Genomic DNA, 12,411 nt, shown 5'->3' with positions numbered 1-12,411 from the left:
ACCTTCTCTCCTATGTGCACCAAAGGATATCCTTCCACTCAATGATAGGCCACAGTTCATTTTTCCAATTTCTATTTGAATCTGTGAGGAAACTAGTGACCTTCTCCTCTCGGCTACTCTGGAAGAGCACAGCATTTCCGGTCTCATAAATTACATACTAATAAGAATAAATGGATGGCTCACAGAAATCAGATAAGTAAAAGGAATGGGAAGTTATCTAGTGCCTGAGGTCTGTTTCCCCACTAGCCTCCACTGAAGGGTCATCAGGACCACAATCGCTTCATTTACAGGAAGATTCCTAGAAATATAAAATACTCTTTGTGCTGTGCAGTGAAAATAGCACAACATAGTGGGCTCTACATTCAAATCCCAACTCTACTACTATTAGCTGTGTGACCCTGGGCAAGTTACTTAATGTTGCTGAGCCTTAGTTTCAGGATTACTAAAAATTTTAGTACTCACCTCCATGGCTTGTGAGGATAAAAAGATAACCAGCCCCAAAGATCAAAATATAAATATAATTTGAAACCATTACCAGTACTATAAAACTAGGGGTAATCCTTCCAGTCAGACTTCTTTACCCTTGACTCTTGATTTCAGATGTCACTTACCTATGGGATCATACTATGGGAATGCAAAAATGTAGACAGCAATAAAGCCAGGGTTATTTCATTTCAACCTTCCTATCCAAGATGCTTTTCACAATAATGCCTGAAGGTAAATTATGCCCTCCCATCTATACTCTCCCTCCTACTAAGGAGAACAGGTAAAGCAAAGGAGAGTGTCTCCCTTTGAACTAATAGGATTTTGGCCAAATGAAAAAAGAAATCAGCACCCAACCCCCAGAATAGCAGACAGCTCTCATGACCAGGAAGTACAATCAGGCCAGCACCCAGCCCAGTCCCAGGAGTATGTAAATGGATCTCTTAAGTGACTCTATGCTTAATTTTTAAGAATTAAGGGACATTGCTCCTTATGCTTGAAGCAGTAAAGCCCTTGCCACACGGCCAAATAAGGCTCCTTTTCAACTGTTTTCCTCAGTCCCAATTGAAAAGTTACTTACCCTGTGGATCTGTGACATGATTTTAACACAAAAAGGCTGACAATGCACAAAGTGTTGAAATACAGATTATAGATTTCAACACTGTTGCAGGTGCCCTGACCAATTCTAACACCCAGACTTCTGAGGCTACCCCCAGAAAGACAACACACATTAACCATCCAGCCTGATACTTTGGCAGTAGCTGCAGCTTTTTGGTTCATTCTTCCTATATAGTATACCAAAGTTCCACAGAGAGGTTCCTAAAGTGGGGCGCGGCCCCCAGTCCGGGGAGTAGGGAGGGTAGGAGGGAAGAGGTAGGAAGAGATTTCAAATGTTTTCTTTTTATTAAACAGGAAATGCAAATTTTACTGTATAGTAAATAAATCATACCGCTATCTTTTGGCTCCATAATTGTGAATGTTACAAAGGATATTTGTCAACTCTACTCATCTCTGGATTCACCTACCATACCCTAATAAGTGGTTCCTAACCAGGGGTGGTTTTGCCTCTGGAGACATTTAGAATTGTTGTTGAAAAGTATATACTACTGGCATCTAGTAAGCAGAAGCTAGAGATGTTTCTAATGATCCTGCAATACACAAGACAGCCCACCACACAACAAAGAATCTTCTGGTTCAAGAGATAATTTGTGCCAAGGGTGAAAAATCTTGCTCTAATACAAAAACTGCCCCATTCCCCAATTCCTGTCCCACACCCTGAGGGATTACTTTTATATCTAAAAATCCCTTCCCTGGCTAAATTGTTTTCCTCCACTAATTCAGAGTGCAAAGTGCCAACCCATGCCTTCTTCTCTAGTAAAGGACAGCCCATTCTGACAGCCCTGGTAACAATCTTCCCTTGGAACTCTGACTCAGACTACAGCATGTACAGACTGAGGCTCATTCTCTCAAAATGTGGTTTCTTTAACCCCTTTCATAGTCAGGGCAGTGAGGCAGGAGAATGATGAAAGAAGACTATATATACTAAGGGGGGCTACTCAAAGACAATTGCTATGTCTAGGCTGCTCAGGAGAACACAAAGATGACTGTTCTCTGTCCTTATTTCTTCCAAACTATGTAGGTTTTACGGCATCAATCGGATATTATGTTTTACCATTGTATGTCCAGCACCTAATTTAGAGCTAAGTACATAAAAGAACCAAAAGAAATATTTGTTAAATGCACAGATTACACAAATGAATGAATAAATCTATCTTTTCTGCCACTGCCAGCTTACTCATCTAATAAAGGCTGTAGTTTTTGTTCAGAGAACCCAAAAATTAATTCTTCACAGAGGTAACAATTTCTAGAAGAGAGGTCCCATACTTTGACATATTTTACACAGCTATCCCCTACAGAAAATAAGGCCTGGAAACAGGAAAGTACTGAGAATGTACAGAGGCAATAAATTTGAGCTCTAAATTAGTAAAATGTTTTGCTTGATTTAACTGAACACTCAAGTTACATAGTAGGTTTTAAAATATTTGTTGACTCAGGACACCTGGGTGGCTCAGTCAGTTAAGTGTCCGACTTTGGCTCAGGTCATAATCTCATGGTTCATGGGTTCGAGCCCCGTGTCGGGCTCTGTGCTAACGGCACAGAGCCTTGAGCCTGCTTCATATTCTGTGTCTCCCTCTCTCTGCCCCTCCCCTGCTCACATTCTCTCTCAAAAATAAATAAACATTAAAATATTTGTTGACTGAATAAAGGAACAATATAATGATCTGGATAGGTTTTCTGCCACAGTTCTCTCTGGTCACTTCACTGTCAGAGGAATGGAAGTGTGTCTGAAATTGCAGGACAGTAAAAGTCACATTCCAGAGGTTGTAACAAGGTTATTTCCCTCTTTCAGCCCTAAGCGTTTCTCAGAATTTCAGCTCTAACAGTTAAGGACTTGGCCTTTTCCTTCAAGAAGACATCCCCTTCCCAAAAAAACCTGAGCTGAGCAGGCAGGTTAAGGATCCTGTTTAGTGGGATAGGTCATGAAGAATCTAATCTCAGGAGACCAAAAGTAGTGAGGCCACCTTTCTCTTAAGTACCTTCATGTTTTAGTTTTTTATGAATTTTTTGGTAAAGTTGGATTATCCTTTTAGTCCATAAAATGCCCTCTTAATTATTCTCAATAACTAGGAAATGGACAAAGCACTGAATAACACAGTAACACAATGCTACTTTTACTGCCGGGACCCAATCTAAGAACCATCTGCGGAGTTCTTCAAAGACAGGTTTTCTGTTTTGCAGAATTTCATAATTTCAAAATTATTCAGACTGACAAGCTGGTAAAGAAAAATAAATAAAGTCCTTCTGGGGGCACCTGGCTAGCTCAGTCAGTAGAGCATGCAACTCTTGATCTCCAAGTCCTGAATTTGAGCCCCATGTTGAGCACAGAGATTAAAGAGCACCTTCTGAGCGCCTGGGTGGTTCAGTCAGTTAAGTGTCCGACTTCGGCTCAGGTCATGATCTCCAGATTCGTGGCTTCAAGCCCCATGTTGGGCTCTGTGCTGACAGCCCAGGCCTGGAGACTGCTTCAGATTCTGTGTCTCCCTCTCTCTCTGCCCCCTCCCATGCTCGTGTATGCGTGTTCTCTCTCTCGCTCTCAAAAATAAATACATACATACATACATACATAAGTAGTCCTTCTGACCCATGTGCAACAATGCTGATTAAGTATTAATCTTGGCCTATGGGGTATATGAAGACATCCATATCCCAAGAAAAAATTAGGAAGATTATTTGCCCCAGGAAATACCTCCTAAGTTTTATACTTCATTCTAAGACATAAAAACTTCAGCATTATTGCCTTACTGTACATATCAGATACAAGGTCAAACATCATACTAGTTATTGGACTAACTCCTATGCTATTTTAACAGTGAGAGAATATTATAATATAGCAGGGGTGCCTGGGTGGCTTAGTCTGTTAAGCGTCCAACTTCAGCTCAGGTCATGATCTCATGGTCTGTGGGTTCCAGCACCCCATCGAACTCTCTTCTGTGAGCACAGAGCCTGCTTCAGATCCTCTGTTCCCCCCCACCCCTCCCCCACTGGTTCTCAAAAAAAAAAAGCTTAAAAAAAAAAAAAGAATATAACATAGCAAACCTCTTCAAAGGTAATAAGAAAGGTCAACAGCAGCAAGACACAGTAACCGTAACAAGCTTTGCTTCTCTCTTGGCAACACCTGATTCCAGAACCACCAAGAGGACAAGATGAGCCTTTCCACACATTCTAGATTTCTGACTGGCTTTGATGTCAGCGCACACAGTTCTCTCTATTCCTCAAATTTCCCTTAGGAAGGAAATACAGACAAGAAGCAGTCAATATTAAGAAATCCACCGCTCTGATAGAAAAATGCATCCATTTTACAAGAAGGACATGGAGGGGCACCTGGGTGGCTCAGTCAGTTAAGCATCCGACTTCAGCTCAGGTCATGATCTTGCGGTCCGTGAGTTCGAGCCCCGTGTGGGGCTCTGTGCTGACAGCTCGAAGCCTGGAGCCTGTTTCGGATTCTGTGTCTCCCTCTCTCTCTGACCCTCCCCTGTTCATGCTCTGTCTCTCTCTGTATCAAAAATAAATAAATGTTTAAAAAAATTTTTTTAAGAAGGACATGGAAAGGTCTGCTTCAGTCAGCTGATTAATCATGTATCAAATGAATTAAAATCTACTGTTTCCGGGGCGCCTGGGTGGCGCAGTCGGTTAGGCGTCCGACTTCAGCCAGGTCACGATCTCGCGGTCCGTGGGTTCGAGCCCCGCGTCGGGCTCTGGGCTGATGGCTCGGAGCCTGGAGCCTGTTTCCGATTCTGTGTCTCCCTCTCTCTCTGCCCCTCCCCCCGTTCATGCTCTGTCTCTCTCTGTCCCAAAAATAAATAAAGGTTGAAAAAAAAAATTTTTTTTTAAAAATAAAATCTACTGTTTCCTTTAAAGAGTCCATTGAAAAAAAGGTGATCTTTTCCCTTCCTTCACTTTTTTAACCCCCAAAAGGGAAAATCAATTTACTACTATTCTGTCAGGTCCCAACTTAGGTAAAAAAAGGTTGAAGAAAGGGGAACTTAAAATCAGCATCAAATCCACCCTATCAAAAGCAACTCAAAAGAACCAACGAGTCAAAGAGAGGGGCAAGAAAAAGCACAATGACACCGGACTTGTTATTATTTCCATAATATCAACCCCAAAATCTCCACTGAACACAGCAATGATACTATCTTAACAGTGATGCTGCTGCTGTCACATAACCATATATCCATTCCTATCTTGGACCTCTAACAGTTCAGGTGGGATGTTTGTGACTGGAAAATACTGAAAAGATTCTTTAAAAAAATTTTTTTTTAATGCTTATTTATTTTTGAGAGAGAGAGAGAGACTGAATGTGAGTGGGGGAGGGGCAGTGAGAGAGAGGGAGACAGAATTGAAACAGGCAGGTTCTGAGCTGTGAGCACAGAGCCCAACGTGGGGCTTGAACTCAGGAACAGAAAGATCATGACCCAGGCCGAAGACTGACGCTCAACCAACTGAGCCACCCAGGCACCCCTGAAAAAATTATTTAAATGCCAGTCTTAAACAGTTTTTAGGATAGTCCAAACGATCTTAAAATCTCACCTCTCGGGGCGCCTGGGTGGCGCAGTCGGTTAAGCGTCCGACTTCAGCCAGGTCACGATCTCACGGTTCGTGAGTTCGAGCCCCGCATCAGGCTCTGGGCTGATGGCTCGGAGCCTGGAGCCTGTTTCCGATTCTGTGTCTCCCTCTCTCTCTGCCCCTCCCCCGTTCATGCTCTGTCTCTCTCTGTTCCAAAAATAAATAAACGTTGAAAAAAAAAAAATTAAAAAAAAAAAAAATCTCACCTCTCAAAATGTAAAATCCTGTCACCAACTCCTCTCAAACCAAACCCAGCGTCTAACAAAGTGCCTCAGGACATAGTACACACAGTCCATCACTATATGCTATAGTTGAAATCTTCTGCAGTTATCTGGGGGGAGAAAGAGAAAACCTGGACACATGATTTTGTGCAGAACAAAGGAAAAGCTTACCACTCTCTAAGAAGTGAGAAGATAGAAGGTGTCTTTTATGTACTAAAGAGTAAGTCATATGACAGCTAACTCTCCTTATTAGTTGGTTCTGCTTATTAAAAGGTAAACCCTCCAGTACCCTACATCAACTAACAGGCTTCCCATAGGGACTTAGGCTAGAATCACCAGTGAGAAACAAGTCCACCACCTGCACTCTGCAAATCAGTCCCTATCCCAACACATAATAAATTCCATGCTCAGAGTCTACCCTGTGTCACCTCACAAGCTCACTTGACAAGGTGCTCTGCAATACAGAAAGTTATACTTAAAAAATATATTAAGCAGGGCCCTAAAAAGCCACTCTCACGCCACAAAAGATTCCAAATCTTCCTGGCAGCTTTCCATGCTGAGAGAATTTGCATCACTTGTACTGAAAGTGCAGCAGGGCTGGTGGATGACTAAGTTTGCTTCTCGATGACCTCTAGCTCAAGGAAAAAAAGAATCCAGACAGGGAGGCAGAGATGCTCTGGAGGGGGGTGTGGGGGTACGGATGGGGATTCTGTGAGTCAACTGCAGTGACTACACTTCCAGTTGACAAATTAAGTTTACAAAAAAAAAAAGAAAGAAAGAAAAAGTCGAACGAAAGGACTAAGACCACATTGTTGGCAGGATCCAAGCTTGCCCAGAAGGCCTCAGAAAATGAAACCAAATCTGATTAAAATGGACATTTCAAAACAACGAGACGCAGCAGCAAACGCACAGCTGCCATTTCCCGGCCACTTCCTGCGGGAGGCTTGGGGGAGGGGCTGTTTGTGTACAGATGGAGGTGGAAGCCACCCCCCTCATCTCCCCCCCCCGCCCCCCCCAAGGACGCACATCTCGCACTCCAATAAATCCTACAAAGGATGTCTGCTATAGGCATTGCCTTTCCCCTGAAAATTGGGAACATTAGGAAAGAAAGGGATGATACAGGGTCATCTTTTCTGTCACGGAAATGGGGATCCCCTTAGTGAGGGATCCCCTTCCAAGGGGGATCCCTCTTTATTCTTCCCTTCAGCCCCTAAAAGCCGAGCTCAAATGCAGACGTCTCAGCATCAACCCTGTGAACCCCCATCCCCGGAGGGGGAGACTCCCGGGACTCGAGGGCCCCAAGCCAAGCACAGCACCACTCCAGCAAGGCCCTCTCCTGCTCGCCACGCTCAAGAGAACCTGCGCCGCTCAGTGAGGGAGACACCCTGAGACCACTCGAACCCCTTTCCACCCTCCACTTGCCGCTGCCAAAACGCCCCAATCCCCACAGAGTGTTTAACCCGCCCTGGGAACCCCCTCACCCACCCTTCGCACTCGTGCAGTCCCCACCCCCACCCAAGGAGGTGGAGCCCCTCCCGGGGATTCCATCCGAGTCCCCCACAGGAGTCATCTCCACCAGCCAGGCGGCTTCTCCGCCTCCTCGTCGTCGCCGCGGCAGTCGCCGGGAGCCTCCATAGCTCCTCCCGCCCCCGCCCGGGTCTTCAGCAGCCCCAGCAGCCCCCTTCTCCTCCAAGCCCCCTGGGCAGAGAGACTCCCGCCCGGGGCTGGGTCCTAACTGGAAATAAGCTCAAGTCAGCTTCTCGCCCAAGGCGAGGCTCTAGGCAGCACTAGAGCCTCTCTTCCCTAAGGGAAGCCTAGGATAAAAGCGGGGCTCCCTCCCCTCAGGCCCCCAGACGTAGCCCAACAGACCTGAGGCGGCGGCGTCCAGCCTGGCTCGGGGCTTGTCTCTCCCCGGGGTACGGGCGGTTCACATGGCCGCGCTCCGGGCGCCAGGAGGGGAGGGGACCGCGGGGGAGGGGGTCTGGGGTCCGGGAGGGGGGGAGGGGGACGCGGCTCAACCGCGGGGCCCAAGCGGAGCCAACATGGCCGGCGGGGGAGGAGTGAGCCGAAGCCGGAGGGGGGCGGGGAAGCTACGGCCGGGAGAGAGCCGCCCTCCTCGGCCTCCACCACCGGGTCCTAGCGCCGGGCATCCTAGCTCCCAGACCTGGATCTGGGTCCTAGCGCCGCGGTGTCTCCCTAGCCTGCGAGCAGCTCCCTCTGCACCAAGTCTCCTTGTGGTCCTGTTTCACAATGAGCAAACAGAAAGGCGTGCCAAGGTCCCAAAGATTAACCTAAAAGACTAGATCAAAATTTTAGGACCAAGGCATATCCAGTCCCTTAACAGGGGTGGGGATGGAAGTGGAGGGGATCATTTCAGTGGCAGTTATTTCCCAGGCTGTGTAGCGGAAAAGACGAAGTGTAGAAGCTGAAGTCAGGGAAGTTCAGTCCTGATAAAGGGGTGGAGAAAGGAAAGAGCCGGCAGCATCTGCTGACCACTCACCTCTGTCCCGTGGGGGCAGCCTGGTCCTGCCTGGATCACCACTTTCCCAGCGACATCTGCAGGGCTCTGGGGGTCAGGAAGATGCCTGTGCGTAGGAAAATGAAGCATTGGCTCTGGAACCAGACAAGGAAGACCTGAGTCTAGCCAAGACCTGAGTCTAGCCTAAACCTGGTCAGAGGGGCAGGGGGATTACCCAGAAAATTGACACAGCAATTAAGATGCCCCAAATGTCCACCTATTCTATAATCCCAGTATTTTTTTTTTTTTTTTTTGACAGGATTAGAGGACTGTATGAAACTCAAGAACAGGAAAGAAAAAAATAGAGGACTAGGGTTTGGTTCTCATCTACAATGTCTAATGCAGGGCCCCAGGATGGAGAGCAGTGTCACATAAGGTTAGAATTTACAGATTTTCTAGCTCAATCTGCTCTTGTTTGGAAGATGAATTAAGGCCTGGAGAGGTTAACTGACTTGTTCAAGGTCAAAGAGTGGATAAATTGTGACCAGAAACCAGGGTTCCTTTCCTTGTAACTCAACAGACTTTGCAGGCTTCAAGATAATTCCTATTCAGTGCAATGCAATGCACTTATACAAACAATTGCAAAACTCAGGCTGAATATTCTGGAAGAGGAACGGAGTGTGAATAATGAAACTCTGGCAGTTTTGAGAGGTCAACAAATACCTTTTCTTCTGTGGGTCTGCGAGGAAGAAAATCTGAAAACTGGGTGGGGGCAAGGCAGGGCCAAATACATCAGTCTAGACTGGATTTCCTTACTTCACAGAGGAGTGGACTCTTCCTCAGTTTTGGGAACAGACACTACTCCGCACTACAAACAGCTCAGAGGCTAATAAAAAAGCGAACTTCAGCAGAGTCTTAAAGTGTGTGGGCCAGAGTGAGGAGGTTTAAGAGGGTTAAAAGGGTTTCTCTCCCTCTCCAGAGAAAAGCAGATTACCAGGGGGAAGGAGCAGACAGGTAGAAATCAAAACCCTTCTCTCCTCCCTGACTAAATAATAGATTTATAGGTCACCGTTAAGAAAAAAATAAGGACCCCAATAGCCTGCTGACCTTAAGTATCTGAATTAAATAGGAGCCAACTACTCAGGGGACAGAGGTCCTTCCTTCTGGAGAAAGCAGGGATCCAGCAAACTTCTGCTAAGGAATGCCCCACCTTCCCCAAAATAAAAAAGTAAAAAAATAAAGGCAGATGAAAAAGAGAGCTAGGGCTTGTAAATGGTTTCCTAAAGGGCAGCTAGATATCTTTTTCTCTTCCCTTTTCCAGGACAGATGAGGGAGAATCTTCCTACCTCCCGCCCCCAATCATAGAGCTGGCCAGTCAGAGTCGGGAGGCAGGGGAGGAGACTGCTCCAGTCAGACGGGTGTAGCCACGCCTCTTCCCCCACCACCACACACCCACACACACCCACCCGCTGGCTCCACTATGCTCCGGAAGAGCCGGTTACTCCTGTGCCCCACTGACTGCCCCCACCCCTTCCGAGCCCCAGGCCTAGTCTCCAGGGCAACCCCTAGGACTATCCCAGCCAGGAGCGGTAGGAAAGAGGGGTGTTTGGATAGAAAGGCCACCTGGGATTAGAAAAGAAAGTGAGGCAGGATCCACTCTTCCCATCTGGTGCAGAAGGACTTCAATTACCTTCCTCCCTGAATGAGACCCCTCCTCATCCCATCTAAGCAGAGATCTTCCTTACTCTTTGAGGAAGGGTGAGGGTGGGGTGTCAATATGCCCAACAGCTGGGTATTTACTTCTAGTCAGAAGCCACCCCAGGCAGCAGCTGTGCTTCTCCCCACCATTCAGACAACAGAGGGCAGACTGACCCCATATGTCCCCAAACATTCCTCAGTCCCATCAGATGTGGCCAATCACCCACCCCATCTCCCTTTAGGAAGCTACTAGAAAGGGGAAGGGGCAAATGGTCATCTTTTCAGCAACCTGTGAGAAGGATATCTAGGGAATACTCTGAACCTCTCTCAAGCCACGCCAGTGGACGGGTAATGAAGAAAATGAGAAGGGAAAAATTAGCACCTGCTCCCCCTTTCTCACCCTCCCTGTGATCCTGCTGCACCACCCTGACTCTGGGGTCAGCTGCCACAGTGCCTGGCTCCACTCTGGAGCCAGATGGCTGGGGCTGGGAGGAGGAAGAAAAAGAAAGGAAGAAAGAAGGGAATTTGTTTGCATCCCTCTACCCACCTCTCTTTCTCTCCCCCTCCAGATATCCCTGGAATTCAAGCCCAACACCACTGCCGACCATCCTTTCCTCCCCCCAGCTACCTCCCAGCCAATGGAACAGGACTCAAAGTCTGAAGCAAATCCAGACACCCTGTCCCCTCATCCTGGAGTGGGGAACAGTGGGGGAAGGATGAAAGCACAAGAAGGGGCAGAGCTAGGGGCACTGCTGGACTTGGAGCGGGGGAATTCCCCAATAGAGGTGACGTAATTATTAAAGATTTCCCTTGCCCTCCCTGGCTGAATAGTTTATAGTGTTAATATGGTCTAGTAGAGAGAAAGCCCCCAACCCAATAACCATTCCAACTTGCTCCCCTCCCTTTTCAGGTTAGTGCAAAACAGTCTCCTCCCCCTCTATATTTTGGGGAGGCTAGATTCTCTTATAACCCATCAAAAGGACCATAAGCCCTCCTCCTCTTCTCTGCAAGTTGGTATGTACGCCCTCAGATTCACCCACATACCTGTTTGGAACTCCCCAATGAGCTTCTCCATGGTGGTCTTAGAAGAGGATGGAGAAAGTCTGAACTTCCTTAGGGTGGGGGACTTTTGCATCTGAGCAGAGAAGGCTAACCTTCCCACGCCTCTCCCAACACCTTCAGAGGCTCAGTTCCAGCCCCTCACCCACTATCTTCCAACAGCCCCTTAAGCCCATAATCAGAAGATTCTGGGTGTGCCCTCTCTGCCACCCCCCCTCCCCCCCATTCCCAGACTCTGGAGGAGCGTTCCTAAGCTGGATCAGCCCACCCCAGGTTCAAGAAGGCCTTTCCCACCTAGACTGGTTGGCGGGTGCTGAGGTCGGACCCCCAAACTCCAGGAGGGGTGGGGTGGGGTGAGAGCTACAGAGAAGCTTTAGATGGGGCTTAGTTGAACTTGAAGGTCTAAGTGGAGCAGGGCCCGAAAGTGCCTATAGCCTAGGCTAACCCTCCAACCTTCACTTACTACGAGGAAGAGGAATTGGGGTGGCGGTTATTCCCCCTCCCATTGGAGGTTAGGATGGCGTGGGAAAGCTCTGGATCCAGAGGGGAGGAGGCGAAACCCAGACCGCGGGAGATTTTTCTGGCGAGGAAGGCGCGGGGGAGGGGGGAGATCCTGGGTGTAGAACAGGACGGGTACCCGGGAGAGGTTGGCCGAGAAGCGTGAGGCGGCTTCGGATTCCGGTCGCAGAGGACAGGGGAGAAATAGGCGAGTAGATAGTGCGGGGGAGAGAGGAAGGGCAGCTCCCGCAGGGGGAGGGTCAGATCCTGAGTCCCGGGCAGCGGGGATCCCCGGGGCAGGGGACCGCAGGAGCGGCCTGCCCGGGGACTCTGGTATCGGATGGGGTTGCCGGGCCTCACCTGGAGCAGGGCCGGGCCGCGGGCAGCGGCGGCGGCGCAGGTGGCCCGAGCCGGGTGGCGGCGGCGGCGCCTCCTCCCCCAGCCCTGGGCCGCCGGCGGGGGGGGGGGGGGGGGGGGGGGGGGGTAGCACTTAAAGGGGCAGGAACTACTAGGGTAAGGACAAGCGCTTGGGTAAGGCAGTCGCGAAGAATCCGCTGGGGGAGGGGGAAGCGGGTGGCGTCTCCTAGGGGCCAGAACCAGGAAGGATCCCAGATGGAGGAAGAGAAGAGATCCCAGGAAGAAGAGACAAACTTCTATGGTGAAGTGGGGGATGGTGGTGGGTCCAAACTGGAGGACTTGGGAGAGCTCCGCCCGCGCTCTCGGGACTCCGGCAAAGATCTCTTCACAAAGGAGGGCCGGGAAGGCAGTGAGAGTCCCAAGGACGCCAAGGAGGAGTGGGGGTGCGGG

The 12,411-nt window shown here is 48.6% G+C and overlaps 1 protein-coding gene across 7 annotated transcripts in view; it reads right to left on the bottom strand.

Annotated features, from left to right (window-relative positions):
- The window catches only part of BAZ2A (bromodomain adjacent to zinc finger domain 2A), a 34,980-nt gene that overhangs the window by 21,537 nt on the left and 1,032 nt on the right, over window positions 1–12,411 (bottom strand). For 2 of the 7 annotated variants that reach the window (XM_040491690.1, XM_040491695.1), the window contains exon 1: window positions 7,761–7,904. The gene's annotated coding sequence lies outside the window, so the exon portion shown is untranslated. Of the gene's footprint in view, window positions 1–4,140; window positions 4,259–5,876; window positions 6,002–7,760; window positions 7,905–8,391; window positions 8,477–11,964; window positions 11,994–12,411 lie in introns of those variants that run through there. The other 5 variants (XM_040491692.1, XM_040491691.1, XM_040491696.1 and 2 more) reach the window with 5 other exon arrangements.

This window comes from Herpailurus yagouaroundi, unplaced genomic scaffold (genome assembly GCF_014898765.1).
Source record: "Herpailurus yagouaroundi ecotype Mexico unplaced genomic scaffold, PumYag 182, whole genome shotgun sequence".
Taxonomy (NCBI): domain Eukaryota; kingdom Metazoa; phylum Chordata; class Mammalia; order Carnivora; family Felidae; genus Herpailurus; species Herpailurus yagouaroundi.
The sequence above is the reverse complement of the archived record's forward strand: the minus strand, read 5'-3'. Positions and strand labels throughout refer to the sequence as shown.